This window comes from Pongo abelii, chromosome 8, assembly GCF_028885655.2.
Source record: "Pongo abelii isolate AG06213 chromosome 8, NHGRI_mPonAbe1-v2.0_pri, whole genome shotgun sequence".
NCBI classification, from domain to species: domain Eukaryota; kingdom Metazoa; phylum Chordata; class Mammalia; order Primates; family Hominidae; genus Pongo; species Pongo abelii.
In genome coordinates this window covers 33,012,411-33,026,813 of record NC_071993.2, presented here as the reverse complement: position 1 = coordinate 33,026,813, position 14,403 = coordinate 33,012,411, and the positions used below count along the sequence as shown (strand labels likewise).

Genomic DNA, 14,403 nt, shown 5'->3' with positions numbered 1-14,403 from the left:
TCAGGAGGCTGAGGCAGGAGAATGGCGTGAACCCGGGAGGTGGAGCTTGCAGTGAGCCGAGATCGCGCCACTGCACTCCAGCCTGGGCAACAGAGTGAGACTCCGTCTCAAAAAATAATAATAATAATAATAATCTCGTACTTTCTCTGCCTCAATCCTGGAACCAATCATTTCCACCCCTTTCAGCAGATATGGATATTTGGAAATCAAAATCTAGGCACTTCGTAGGATTATTTCTCCTGGGTTGCCATTGTTTCTATACTGTCTCAGATAACAGAGCTAGGAGACAGATGTGTGTGTGTGTACACATAGACACATACACATACATCTATGTCTATTTCTATATCTATATCTCTAAGTGCATATATACAAACACATCCATCTACATATCAATACTTTCCATTTCAGCCCAGCACCTCAGGCTTCTCTCCAGCCTTCCTCCTTCCATATTTATAAATTCCTTTTCCAATAGTGAGAAACTTGACTGTCATTATCCTCTCAATATGTTTATTTATTTGCTCAAACTCTCTGTATGTAACTTATCTGTCTACCATGCCAGTTGCCTCCTCAGTCCCCAGAGAATGCACCTTCACAGCTTCTCCTTTTCCAAAAGAGGAGAATCAATGGGAAAAGTGGTCTAATGGGAAGGAAGGAAGGAAGGAAGGAAGAAAGGAAGGAAGGAAGGAGGGAGGGACGGAGGGAGGGAGGGAGGGAAGGAGGAAAGGAAGGAAGGAAAAGGCCAATAATCCCATTTTAGGGTTTCTCACTTACAGATTGTTCAATAATCTAAGGGCTTAATAAAAAGAAGAGTTTAATCCTGCTTACAAGTGCCAAATATGGAAAGAAAGGGAGAGACTAATCAGTATTCAACTTCCTGTGCTTCTTGCAGAAACTCAGTTTCTGTTCAATAATATTCTCAGAGTCCTACAGAGGCTCTTCTATTGTGATTATGGTTGAGGACATTACTGCCAGTGTCACAGTGATATACCCATTTAGGTTCTACAGTTATAGCTCTCCTAACTCACACTCACATGCTCCTCCATAATCAACCACTGTGCCACAACAGCTGCATTAAAAGGAGCTTTTACACAGTGCTGAAACTTACCTTCCCCCATGCAAGCTTTTATGTTGAAAGCTCAGGCTCTTGGGAACTAACTATAATGACAAAAATATATTATAAGGAGTTGTTAGGCCTTTATCTTCTCTAGAAAAGATCTTGGTATTCTTTTCAGGAAAAAAAAACAGTGATAATCTCTGACTTTTTCAGGGAATTGGTGATGTTTAACGGGCCCTACAATTTACAAAATTCCAGGGCACATATAATCTCATTTAAGAAAAGATAGAGGCCAGGCATGGTGGCTCGCAAGTGTAATCCCAGCACTTTGGGAGGCCAAATCAGGAGGATCATTTGAGCCAAGGAGTTTGAGACCAGCCTGGGCAAGACAGCGGGACCCTATCTCTAAAAAACATTTTTTAAAACATTAGCTAGATGTGGTGGCACGTACATGTAGTCCCAACTACTCAGGAGGCTGAGGTGGGAGGATCCCTTGAGCCCAGGAGTTCCATGTGGCAATGAATGATGATCGCACCACCGCATTCCAGCCTGGGGAACAAAGCCAGACCCCATCTTTAAAAAAGGGAAAAAAAAGATAGAAATACCTTTAGACTTGTGTGGAATGTTGAATATTTGGTTATGCTTGGAAGACTTCAACAGAATTCCAATATATGAATGATTTTCTTCACTGTCTCTTAGACAAAGAAGTCTTAGCAAATTCTCTTTTTTTTTTTTTTTTTTTTGACAGGGTCTCACTCTGTCACCCAGGCTGGAATACAGTGGCACATTCATGACTCACTGCAGCTTTGACCCACTGGGCTCAGGCAATCCTCCCACCTCAGCCTCCTGAGTAGCTGAAACTAAAGGCACATGCCATCAGGAGCAAATTCTAATACTAATCTGAATTCCTTCTTAGATAACAATGTACTCTTCATGTAAGTCCCTTGATTAGGTGGTATTATCCTTCCTCAACAACATCACATCAAAGCCAACCTTTAGAAATTTTCCTTTAAAGTCCAGAAGCCAGCTATCTGGGCCAAGTCTGTCCAGCAAAAGATCAAAATGATGTTCAACTGTCTGCCAACAGTAGAATGAATAAATAATATTATAGAGCAATGAGTGAGCTACACCTATGCAACAATATGAATGAATCTCACCAACATAATGCTAAAAGAAACTAAACATGTCTATGTTTAAAAGATTTAAACATAGACAAAGCCAAGGTATGGTACTAGACGTCAGGATAGTAGTTACTTTTGTGAAGGAGTAACTGGATGAGAGCAAAAATGGAGTTTCTATGAATCTAACACTCTTCTTTTTCTTGACCTACATCCTATTTGTTTTGTAAAATTTCATCAAACTATACACTGGCAATTTGCATAGTTTTTAGTATGTATGTTAAATTTGATAAAATAAATATGCCTCAGCTGGGCATGGTGGCTCATACCTGTAATCTCAGCACTTTGAGAGGCCAAGACAGGTGGATCACTTGAGGTCAGGAGTTCAAGACCAGCCTGCTCAATATAGTAAAACCCTGTCTCTACTAAAAATACAAAAATTACCCGGGAGCGGTGGCATGCACCTGTAATCCCAGATACTCAGGAGGCTGAGACAAGAGAATTGTTTGAATCCGGGAGGCAGAGATTGCAGTAGGTTGAGATCGCGCCACTGCACTCCAGCCTGGGCAACAAGAGTGAAACTCTGTCTCATAAATAAATAAATAAATAGGTCTCAAAAGACTCCTTAAACGAAAGTACGGTTGATCCTTAAGAATATCCAGAAGTTTTCGGGACAAAAAAACATTCATAGGTCACTTTCTAACATACTCAGGAAAGAGCAGAATTGTGTATGTCCCTAGCAAGATGGCAATGATCTTCTTCTCTGTCCCAATCCCAGTTTTTTCTGACTAGTTTAACTCTTTATCTTTGAATCAGATACCTCTAAGACTATGTGGGTACCGTTGAATGGCTGGAGAACTTTCAGAGATGAGGAGCTTCCCTGTTTACCCCAATATTTTTGAGAAAGCTGACTCTCACCAAGTCAAATTTACTGTAATAATATGTGACTGGGAGCCTACTCAACATCAATGCACTTTCAAGGCCTGCGACTGCGCCTCCAGGTGGAAGTGGTAAAGTCCAATCATGACAAATGAATACTGCCAGGAAGATGCAACCATCTTTTACATTTTTAAATTTAAGATTAAACTCAATCAGCCAGAATTGCTAAACTCTTATCCCATCTGTTAGTCTTAAGAAGCAGATATTTTTGAAAGTCCCATGCCCCAGAGATTCTTTGCCCCTTCAAAATAAGGTGAGCCTACAAGTACATTTAAAGCTGTGAGAACTAAATTGGTGGGGGGAAATCGGCTTTTGCTTTGGAGAAGAAAAAGAAAAGAAAAGAAATGAAATGAATTTATTTATTTATTTATTTATTTATTTATTTAGAGACAGCTTTTGCTCTGTCACCCAGGCTGGAGTGCAGTGCTGCAATCATAGCTTACTGCAGCATCTAACTCCTAGGCTCAAGTGCTCCTCCTGCCTCACAGCCTCCTGAGTAGCTGGGACTTACAGTCACACACCACCACACCTGGCTAATTTTTTTCTTTTTCTTTTTGTTTTTGTTTTTCTTTTTTTTTTTTTTTTTGAGACGGAGTCTCGCTCTGTCTCCCAGGCTGGAGTGCAGTGGTGCGATCTCGGCTCACTGCAAGCTCCGCCTCCCAGGTTCACGCCATTCTCCTGCCTCAGCCTCCGGAGTAGCTGGGACTACAGGTGCCTGCCACCACGCCCGGCTGATTTTTTGTATTTTTCGTAAAGATGGGGTTTCACCGTGTTAGCCAGGATGGTTTCCATCTCCTGACCTCGTGATCCGCCCGCCTCAGTCTCCCCAAGTGCTGGGATTACAGGCGTGAGCCACCGCGCCCAGCCTTCTTTTTCCTTTTGTAGAGACAGGGTCTCGCCATCTTGTACAGGCTGGTCTCTAACTTCTGGGCTCAAGCAATCCTCCGACCTTGGCCTCCCGAAGTGTTGGGATTACAGGCGTGAGCCACTATCCCTAGCCGAAATTTATTTTGTTTTTTACTCTTCCTTTTCTATAGAATTTTTTTTTTTAAATGTTAACCTCACAAAAGTTTTTGAATTCCCATTTGGCACTTTAGGAAGTTATTTAATCCTAAGGTAAAAAATATTTAACTGTTCCCTAGATCCACACTTAATGGATGTATGCAACTACTGAATATATTTACAGCAGCATTTTTCTGTAATAAAGAGTTCAAGGTTGATGGTCTGTTATGCCTATTCTTGCCACATTATTATTGTCACAACTATTCACACCCCAAATCTTGCTCAACTTATTTAAAGACCCTTTCTATCTTTTTTCTGTTACTAGTCGGTCATCTTTACAGGCTTTTTTTCTCATTATTTGTAAACATTCCTTATTCTCAGCCCAATTAATAGAATTACTATAATATCTAACCACAAATTTTTATTTTGCTTCATATATTTCTTCCAAAATAAATCACAACTTGCCTCATCCCTCAGTCAAGCTATACTCTTCACTCTTGGCAGCTGAAAAACTGAAAGAATGTCTCTGATCATCATTCTCAGTGGATCAGGGCTCTCATCACATAATCCCTATATTTGGGCAATAGATGATTTATTTGAATTTTCTTGAATAATAAAATTATTGTTACAATGGTTCCATCATTTGTATACTTTTCCTAAGAGACTGCTGGGCCCTTCTTTGCTCATCCAGTAACCAATAATACCCATGAGTGTTGCTACCACCTAAGTAACCCATGCAGTATTTTTTATTTTATTTATTTATTTATCTATTTATTTATTTATTTATTTATTTATTGAGACATGGTCTCGCTCTGTCACCCAGGCTGGCATGCAGTGGCAAGATCTTGGCCCACTGCAACCTCTGCCTCCTGGATTCAAACAATTCCCCTGCCTCAGCCTCCAGAGTAGCTGGGATTACAGGCGCCTGCCACCATGCCTGGCTAATTTTTGTATTTTTTCAGTAGAGACAGGGTTTCACCATGTTGGCCAGGCTGGTCTCAAACTCCTGACCTTAAGTGACCCACCTGCCTCAGCCTCCCAAAGTGCTGGGATTACAGGTGTGAGCCACCGTGCCTAGACCTATAAAAAAGTAAAGGAATCTTTCAGGATGGCATGTATGTTTCCAAAGTCAATGAGTTAATCTGGAATGACCATCAGAAGTAGAATTTAGCTTAGGAATCAGGTCTTGAAATTCTTACCACTAAGAACATTTATCATTCTTTTTTCTTCCCTTCTTAATCTCCCTACTATTGTGATCATTTTTCCTCCTCGCTTATAAGTTTCTAAGCCCCTTATTTTAAGATCTTACCATGTTTTTTGTTTTTCTTCACCCATCTTAAGACTCAAAATCTGCAAGTAGGACTCACCAAACTTTCTAGTCATATCCAACAGGAGAAATTTTGTCAAACTTGATACATTCTGATCTCAGCTCTGTATCATACCACTCATTTTCTTTATTGGTAGTTTCTAACCTCTATTACCTCCTTCATGCCACAATCTAATGCCCTATACTTTCCAGTTACTTCCTGCAATTGGCATGGAAATCTCTCTTTTCCTCACAGATAATGGACTGTAACGAACATGGTAAACAGTTTAAAACCATTTTAAGGGCCGGGCATGGTGACTCATGCCTGTAATCCCAGCACGTTGGGAGGCCAAGGTTGGTGGGGTCACTTGAGGTCAGGAGTTCGAGACCAGCTTGGCCAATATGGTGAAACCCCATCTCTAGTAAAAATAGAAAAATCATCCAGGCATGGTGGTGGCACCTGTAGTCCCAAGCTACTCAGGAGGCTGAGGCACAAGAATCCCTGGAACCAGGGAGGCAGAGGTTGCAGTGAGCTGAGATCACGGACTGCACTCCAGCCTGGGAGAAAGAAAAAAAAAAATTAAAAATAAAACCATTTTAAAATGGGGGAAATTATGGCACAGAAAATTATATTGCTTTCATACTATTCTATAGTTTATGCAATAGTTTATGTAATTGTTAGAAGTAAACTACAGGCTTCCTAATTTCCAATACCTGTTTTTGGAAAATAATTTAATAGTTATTGTTTTGCCATTATATTTCGTTTTAAGATTGTCTTCCATTAATAGCGATGCTGTCGTGCTCACTTCAGCAGCACAAATACTAAAATTGGAATGCTACAGAGAAGATTAGCATGGCCCCTGCACAAGGATGACACACAAATAGTGATATTGTCCTCCCATTAATGGTAGTAATATAAAGTAACCCTTTAAAGTAATATATTTAAGCTAGGATGTCACTAATTTAAAGAAAATTTAAGTAAATACAAGTAAGGGTGATAGGATATGGCAAAAATTGTGATGATCAAATGATTAAGTCTGGGAAGCATCACTAATTGGGAAACTGTAAAGTCTGATGTAAAATGATGGCAGAGGAATGGAGACTCAAGAATCCGTTATTCTAGTCTCTGGGTGGTACTTAATGGTACATCCTTTGCCACCTTATGACATAGGAGGTCATAAGGGCAAGAGCCAAAGCCAGATTTCCTGCTCTGCTTTAATTCAGCCTATAGCTGGGGTCACTGCCTTCTCTGCTGGCTAGCAATTGGAGAAGGACTCCTTTCACAGGCCTGGAACGGCCAGGGAATGTGTGGACAGAAGCAAATCTGAGTAACAGTGTTCACGTCCTGTAAAAAACATAACACTGGCTCAAAAAAAGAAACAGACAAGCTTGCCAGGATCGAGGAGAATAGTAATTTTTGCTCTTGGCAAAGCTGTAAGAGGAAAGGCCCTCTTGATGGGCTGGGAACGAGGGACAGAGTCTTTTACAAAGATCTGGCCTTAAAGCCTTAACAACAGGGCTGAATTTAGAGGAGAAAGCTCATGCTTTTAAGAATTTTTTTTTTGAAACAGCGTCTCGCTCTGTCGCCTAGGCTCAAGTGCTGTGCAGTTGAGCTTACTCCATCTTGGCTTACTCCAACCTCGACTTCCCAAGTTCAAGCAATCCTCCTGCCTCAGCCTCCCAAGTAGCTGGTACTATAGGCGCATGACCACACCTGGCTAACTTTTGTATTTTTAATAGAGATGGGGAATCCCTATGCTGTCAAGACTGATCTTGAACTCCTAAGCTCAACGGCCTCAGCCTCCCAAAGTACTGGGATAACAGGAGTAAACTACCATGCCTGACAGATACTTTTAAGAATAAATTAGAGGGCCAAAAATTAAGGTAACATTTATTAACCCTAGGAAAAAATCGTATAACTTTTATAAGCTTTAATTTCTTCATCTGAATATGAGGAAGATAGTAATAACTGACCTACCTTAGACCAGCTAATGTGTGTATTGCATGATAAAATGCATATAAAATACCAAGTCATGCTAAATGCTCAGTAAATGTGACTTCCCTATAAAGCCAAAAGACTTCAGGTCAATATCTGGACCTTACTAGTTAAGTAACTATGGGTCAGTCTACTTATTTATGGCTCACAATTTTCCAAAATGTACATGAAGCAGATTATAAAAATTCCAAACAATAAAATAGTATGCACAAAATTTCAGAATCAGGGAAAATATAAATTAGAATAGAAAATTAAGACCAGGAGAGAAAATATAATGCCGATATTCAGATCAATAAGTCCTACAACAGTACTAATGTGTGTTATAGTACAAAATTAGTTCTGGGGTTCCTGTCAATCCAAAAGAAATTTGAAAATGTTCAGTTACAAAATATTCATTCATTCTCCATGAGGAGAAAAGAAAACACCAAATGCTGGTGGTAAACCTGTGTTGTTTCAGGGCATGTCACTTCAATTATCCAAGCTTTAAAACAAGAAAAGTATTATCTACCTTTCAGGGTAGATGTAGAGAATTAAATGAATAACATATATGAAAAAGCATTTCATAAAATTGATGTACTATGTAAATGTTACTGATTATTTCATATACCTTAATTTACCCAATAAAGCAGGCTTACCATATGTTTGGACCTTCATTTAAATTACTGGGATAAAAAAAGAACGTTTATACACTGTTGAAGGGAATGTAAACTAGTACAGCCATTATGGAGAACAGTTTGGAGGTTTCTCAAAAAACTAAAAATAGAGCTACCATATAATCCAGCAATCCCATTGCTGGGTATATACCCAAAAGAAAGGAAATCAATCTATCAAAGAGATACCTGCACTCCCATGTTTGTTGCAGCACTGTTCACAATAGCCAAGATTTGGAAGCAACCTAAGTGTCCAGCAACAGATGAATGGATAAAGAAAATGTGGTACATATATACAATGGAGTACTATTCAGCCATAAAAAATCATGAGATCCTTTCATTTACAATAACATGGATGGAATTTGAGGTCATTATGTTAAGTGAAATAAGCCAGGGACAGAAAGACAAACATTGTATATTTTCATTTATTTGTGGGATCTAAAAATCAAAACAATGGAACTCATGGAGATGGAGAATACAAGGATAGTTACCAGAGGCTGGGAAGGATAGTGGAGGTTGGGGACAGGTGGGGATGGTTAATGGGTACAAAATATATATATATAAATGGATAAGACTTAGTATTTGATAGCACAATAGGGTGACTATAATCAATAATAATTTAATTATACATTTTAAAATAACTAGAATAGTATAATTGGATTGTAATACAAAGGATAAATGCTTGAGGGGATGGATATCTCATTTTCCATGATGTGATAATTATGCATTGCATGCCTGTATCAAAATATCTCATGTACCCCATAAATATACACACCTACTGTGTATCCACAAACATTAAAAAGTAAAAAACCAGATAAGTAAATAAAATAAATTACTGAGCTAAATCATTTTTACTATAGGAATACTCAACATTCCCAGGCACTGTTCTAATAATTTACATGTATTCAATTACTACCCGCAATAATAGTAGGTACTATAATTATTTTCATTCCAGTGAAGAAATCTGGGTACAAGGAGGTTAAGTAACATTCCCAAGTTTACTCAGCTAGTAGGTGATGGTGCTAAGATTGATATCCAGGAAATCTGGCCCCTGAGACCATCCTGGTGTACAAATACAACAAGGTATAAATGACATATGCTTATAGCCCTCTGTAACTATAAAAGCTGCCAACCTATAAATTAAATATAAGCCTAGCAAGAAAACTAAGTGAAAGGTATTAATTTTATGTGACATGCCATATTGTTTTCTCATCACCAGTTGTAGCATGAATTTGATAGCATTATGGTCAGGTTATTAACAGGTCCTGTGAGATGACAATTTTCCATAACTTTTCTTCATTCAAATTACTGGAAACCATTTGTTTATACAGCTTGTTGTGATATGCGGCCTTCCCTTGGTGTAAATATATCATTTACATATTAAGTCAGCTTTTGTTCTTTTCTCAGTAGCTCTCTGATTAAAATAGAATTGCTCACTTCTAACTTAATTACAAACAAAAACACAAGACTAAAATTGCAGGATAACACTTGGCTACAGAGAGGCTATCTAAATGATCCAGGGTCTGCTTATATTGTTTTTTAAGTTACATTGAAATGAAAATGTAAAATTCTCACAGAGAAAGCCAGGTTCAGTAGCTCATGCCTATAATCCCAGCACTTTGAAAGGCCGAGGCAGGAGGATTTCTTGAAGCCAGGAGTTTAAGACCAGTCTAGGCAACATAGGGAAACCCCATGTCCACAAAAACATAATAAAATTAGGTTGATGTGCTGACACATAGTAGTCCCGGCTACTCAGAAGACTGAAGTGGGAGGATCACTTGAGCCCAGAAGTTTGAAACTGCAGTGAGCTATAATTGTGCCACTGTACTCCAGCCTGGGCAATAGAGCAAGACCCGGTCAAAAAAAAAAAAAAAAAAAACCACTCACAGAGAGTTCATAAACATCAGTGTCTAGTTTGAGAACTCCCACCACAGAGTACTCTCAAGAAGTCAAACAACCCGACTGCATCTCTGTAATTTGATGGGCAACTCTATTCCAGACTCTGCCAAAGAGGAACCACTGGAGCATCCCCTCCTTCCGGTAAGAGCAAAAAGTCTGTAAGCACCATCTGTATTCTCCTGAGGTTCCATGCCTTCCTACCATGTACCTAGGGCTCTTGCAGGCATCCTGAAGTAGGGAGTTCAGCTGGTCTGTGTCCTATTTTGATACTGACTACTGGGGAGAGGAACAGTAGGGAGAGATTTGGCTACAATAAATCTGTTCTGATGGTACTGGGTGCCACATGCTGGCTTGGGAAGCCTCAGAAGGGTAGAAGCCTTTTTTGTAAGGGTTCTTTTCCAACAGGAAATTCCCAGCATCATGTTCAGCTCAGAGTCCCAAACCGTAAAGGGCTGCAGCTCTGACCAAACAGCTCAGCCCCTACATGGACTTCCCAGGATGAAAGCTGGCCCAGAAGCACTGCTTCAGGATTGGTTCAAACAAGAAAATAATTCTGCCTCTCTCCTTGTAAATACCCCCTCAAATTATGGTTTGCAAATTGAGGTTTGATGCATTGGTTTTCCAAATATGTACAACAGACACAGCAAAATTGAGTTGACAGTGCACACAGTTTAAGACATCTGTTAGTGAAAGTTACATTTTAAGACTTCTGTGATGACACCGAATATATTGCAACAGATAGGCCAAGACAGAGTCCAGCATGTCAGCTTCTAGCTTAAAATTCCCTCAAAATAAAGCACCCTTAACATAGATCTTTACAAGCGGTGCTGAGAGTGAAGCCTGGACCCTAAAATAGAGTGAGGCTAACTCACTCTCAGGATGTTGGAAACCTGATCATGGTCTCATGGACATTTTACACCAACTCCTGGATAAGTAATTTCTTTAAGGAACTCCCAGTGAAGATAAATAGTGTTCAACTAGAATTTCCCTTTGCTAGTGAGAAGCAATGACGCCAATGACAGCAAGTCAAAAGTCAAGGGTGGTCAGGTCAAGAGGTTATCATGTACATGGTAAAGGTAGCAAATGGATGGCTGCCACTGGGGCAATAGGTTTGTTTTTTTTTTTTTAAGTGTATCTAAAGTGACCATATTTCCTGATTTTCCCTGTATTTAAAGCAATCATATGTAAGTCAAGTGAACATGTTTTCCTGATTTTCCAACCTGTTATCTCGGTACAATTATTATTAATTTATTTTCTTGGGACAGAGTCTCGTTCTTGTCGTCCAGGCTGGAGTGCAGTGGTGCGATCTCAGCTCACTGTAACCTCTGCCTCCCAGGTTCAAGCGATTCTCCTGCCTCAGCCCCCCGAGTAGCTGGGACTGTAGGCACACACCACCACGCCTGGCTAATTTTTGTATTTTTAGTAGAGATGAGGTTTCACCATGTTGGCCAGGCTAGCCTCAAACTCCTTACCTTAAGTGATCTGCCTGCATCAGCCTCCTAGAGTGCTGGGATTACAGGTGTGAGCCACCATGCCTGGCCAGTACAATGATTAATCATGCCATTTGCACTCTTGAAAATGTCATAGATTTTACTATAAGTTGTATGATCACACTATCTATGGCACGATCCCATATTATTTTATGCTCCATCTCTCCTCTTTCAATACCTCTTCTCCCTCATTCCCTGGGATTCCCACATCTTTGTTTTTGCCCATTGGCTATCTTTCTCTGTTTTCCAAGTGTTTCATGCTCCAGCATTACCCCAATTCAATATTCACCCCCCATAACACTATTCATTCAACTCAGATTATCTTGGTGTATTCGTTCATTTTCACACTGCTGATAAAGACATACCTGCAACTGGGTAATTTATAAAGAAAAGGAGGTTTAATGGATTCACAGTTCCACGTGGCTGGGGAGCTCTCACAATCATGGCGGAAGGCGAAGGGCACGTCTTACATGGCAGCAGACAAGAGAAAGCTTGTGTGGGGAAACTCCCCCTTATAAAACCATCAGATCTCATGAGACTTATTCACTATCACAGAACAGCACAGGAAAGACCCTCCCCCGTGATTCAATTACCTCCCTCCAGGTCCCTCCCATAACATGTGGAAATTGTGGGAGCTACAATTCAAGATGAGATTTGGGTGGAGACAAAGACAAACCATATCGCTTGGTAAATGATCCAAAGCAAAAAAGCAATCTTACCATCTCATTTTAAGTAGCCTATACTTGTGCTATGATTTTATAAAACATTTAGAATTATAGAGGGGAGACAGTTTTCTAATGCTGCTTGCAAAATCTCTGCCCTTTATCAAAGTAAGGTGCAATCTTGTTAATTATGTAATCACTCCAGTCTGAGTTATTTTTGTGAGTGCTATTATATATACTTGTTCAGTTATATAATAGGGATTGCTGACTTGGCACCCTTTATTCTGAAAGTTTGCCAACACAAAAAGAAGTACAGGAAAAGGCACTGTAAAGAGATCCAGAGAAACAGGACTACAAGTGGTTGGGATACTCTTTGCTACACATTTTCTGAATGGCCAGTAATGAGTGTATATTACTTTTATATTACTTTTACCATCTGGTAAAAAAAAAAAAAGAATACAACAGAAGAGAATCATACACAAGAAATTAATAAAGGTCATTTAGACTATGGTTATTTTTATCCATATGAAAAGCTGAAAGCTTGATTTGATGTTAGATAATGGTTGACTAGCTATAAATCTATGTATTTATATCACAGATACATTAAATACTGCTTTTTTCAATGGTCACAGATACATTAAATACTGCTTTTTTCAATGTTAAGGAGTTGAAGTGGCCGGGCATGGTGGCTCTAGCCTATAACCCCAATACTTTGGGAGGCCAAGGCAGGCGGATCATTCGAGGTCAGGAGTTCAAGACCAGCTTGACCAACATGGTGAAACTAGAAAACACAAAAACTAGCCAGGCATGGTGGTGCATGCCAGTAATCCCATCTACTCAGGAGGCTGAGGCAGAAGAATCACTTGAACCCAGGAGGCAGAGGTTGCAGTGAGCTGTGATTGCGCCATTGCACTCCAGCCTGGGCAACACAGGGAGACTGCATCTCAAAAAAAAAAAAGAGTTGAAGTGAATCTTCACACTGGCAATCCAGCTTTGCAAGAACTGCCTGTCTTTTACTAGTTAGCCTTACTGACAACGTAAAGGCCCCATGCTCCTAGTGTGAGGTCCTGTATGATGTTAACCCAGCCAGTCAGAAAACAGGTGCTGCTTCTCTGCACCAGCTACTCTAAGCACCTGAATTTCTATTGCAATTGTCGGTTTAGGGCTATTCAGTCTCAAAATATAGCTGAAAACAATGCCCAAAGTGTCATTTTAATGCACTATAGTACAAAGACAATAGGATTCGTTAATAATAACTGGCTAAATATTAAGAATACAATAAACCACCTGCATGGATTCTGTTATTAATGTCAACCCCCTCTCCCCACTCCCTCTAGTAAGGAATTATAAGAACCTTTAGCTAGACATAGCTAGGAAAGTTATTTATGATTTGATTCGATTAAACTCCTCTTCCTTTGTCATCCTGGGCCTGAATTATTTGCTGACTCTGTTTTTGCTCCAGTAATGATTCATATTCCGTAACAGTAAATGGCCTTTCTTGTATCGCAGCTTTAATGATCTCTTACAGAAAATTCTGTCTCCCTTTCTGTAATTGCTCAAGGTTTGTACTTTAAGTGAAAGGCTTTACCAACTGTGTTTCTATTGCTATAGCTATTCCAGTTTTTCTTTCACTTCATAACTCTGTGCAATGCTGAAATTTTAAACAGTATGGTTTCTGTCAATGTATGAGTTTTCTCATCTCTACCCTGCATTGGGACATAGGCATGGGGTAGGAACAGCCAGGAGAAGGAGTTCAATATAGTTTGTTTTTTTTTTAAAGAGCAAAATGCATAACTTTCATTGAATACTAGACGAAAAATTCTCCCTGGTGCTTTTACTATAATACTTCCTGTATCATATTACAAGAAAACCTCAACCTAGAGTTTTGCTGTTTAACCACTTCATGTCCACTAGGTCTACTATAGTTCAGTTACCATAGAGCCTAGAATTCTGATAAGCCATGTACAAATGAGAAACTTGAGTAACGGCTGAGGTCACTCAAGATGTAGGGCTCATAAATGCAGTCAGATGGCTGCTGCTGGTGAAGGCATAGATATCGCCGTAAAATAAGAACGTGGAGCCGGACATAGTAGTCCTACCTACTTGGGAGGCTGAGGTGGGAGGATTACTTGAGGCCAGGAGTTTGAGGCCAGCTTGCACAACATAGCAAGACTCTGTCTCAAAAAAAATTTATATATATATAAGAATATTGAGAGAGTGAACACTGATGGAATATGCAGTTTGATACCATTGAGTGTCTGCAACATGATTACAGGGAAACATATAA

General features: G+C 39.7%; 1 non-coding gene across 1 annotated transcript; it reads left to right on the top strand.

Annotated features, from left to right (window-relative positions):
• Positions 1 to 6,217: 6,217 nt before the first annotated feature.
• On the top strand, positions 6,218 to 6,325 carry LOC112135260 (U6 spliceosomal RNA). The gene has a single exon (XR_002916566.1). It is a non-coding gene; the product is annotated as a U6 spliceosomal RNA (small nuclear RNA).
• The last annotated feature ends 8,078 nt before the right edge of the window (positions 6,326 to 14,403 follow it).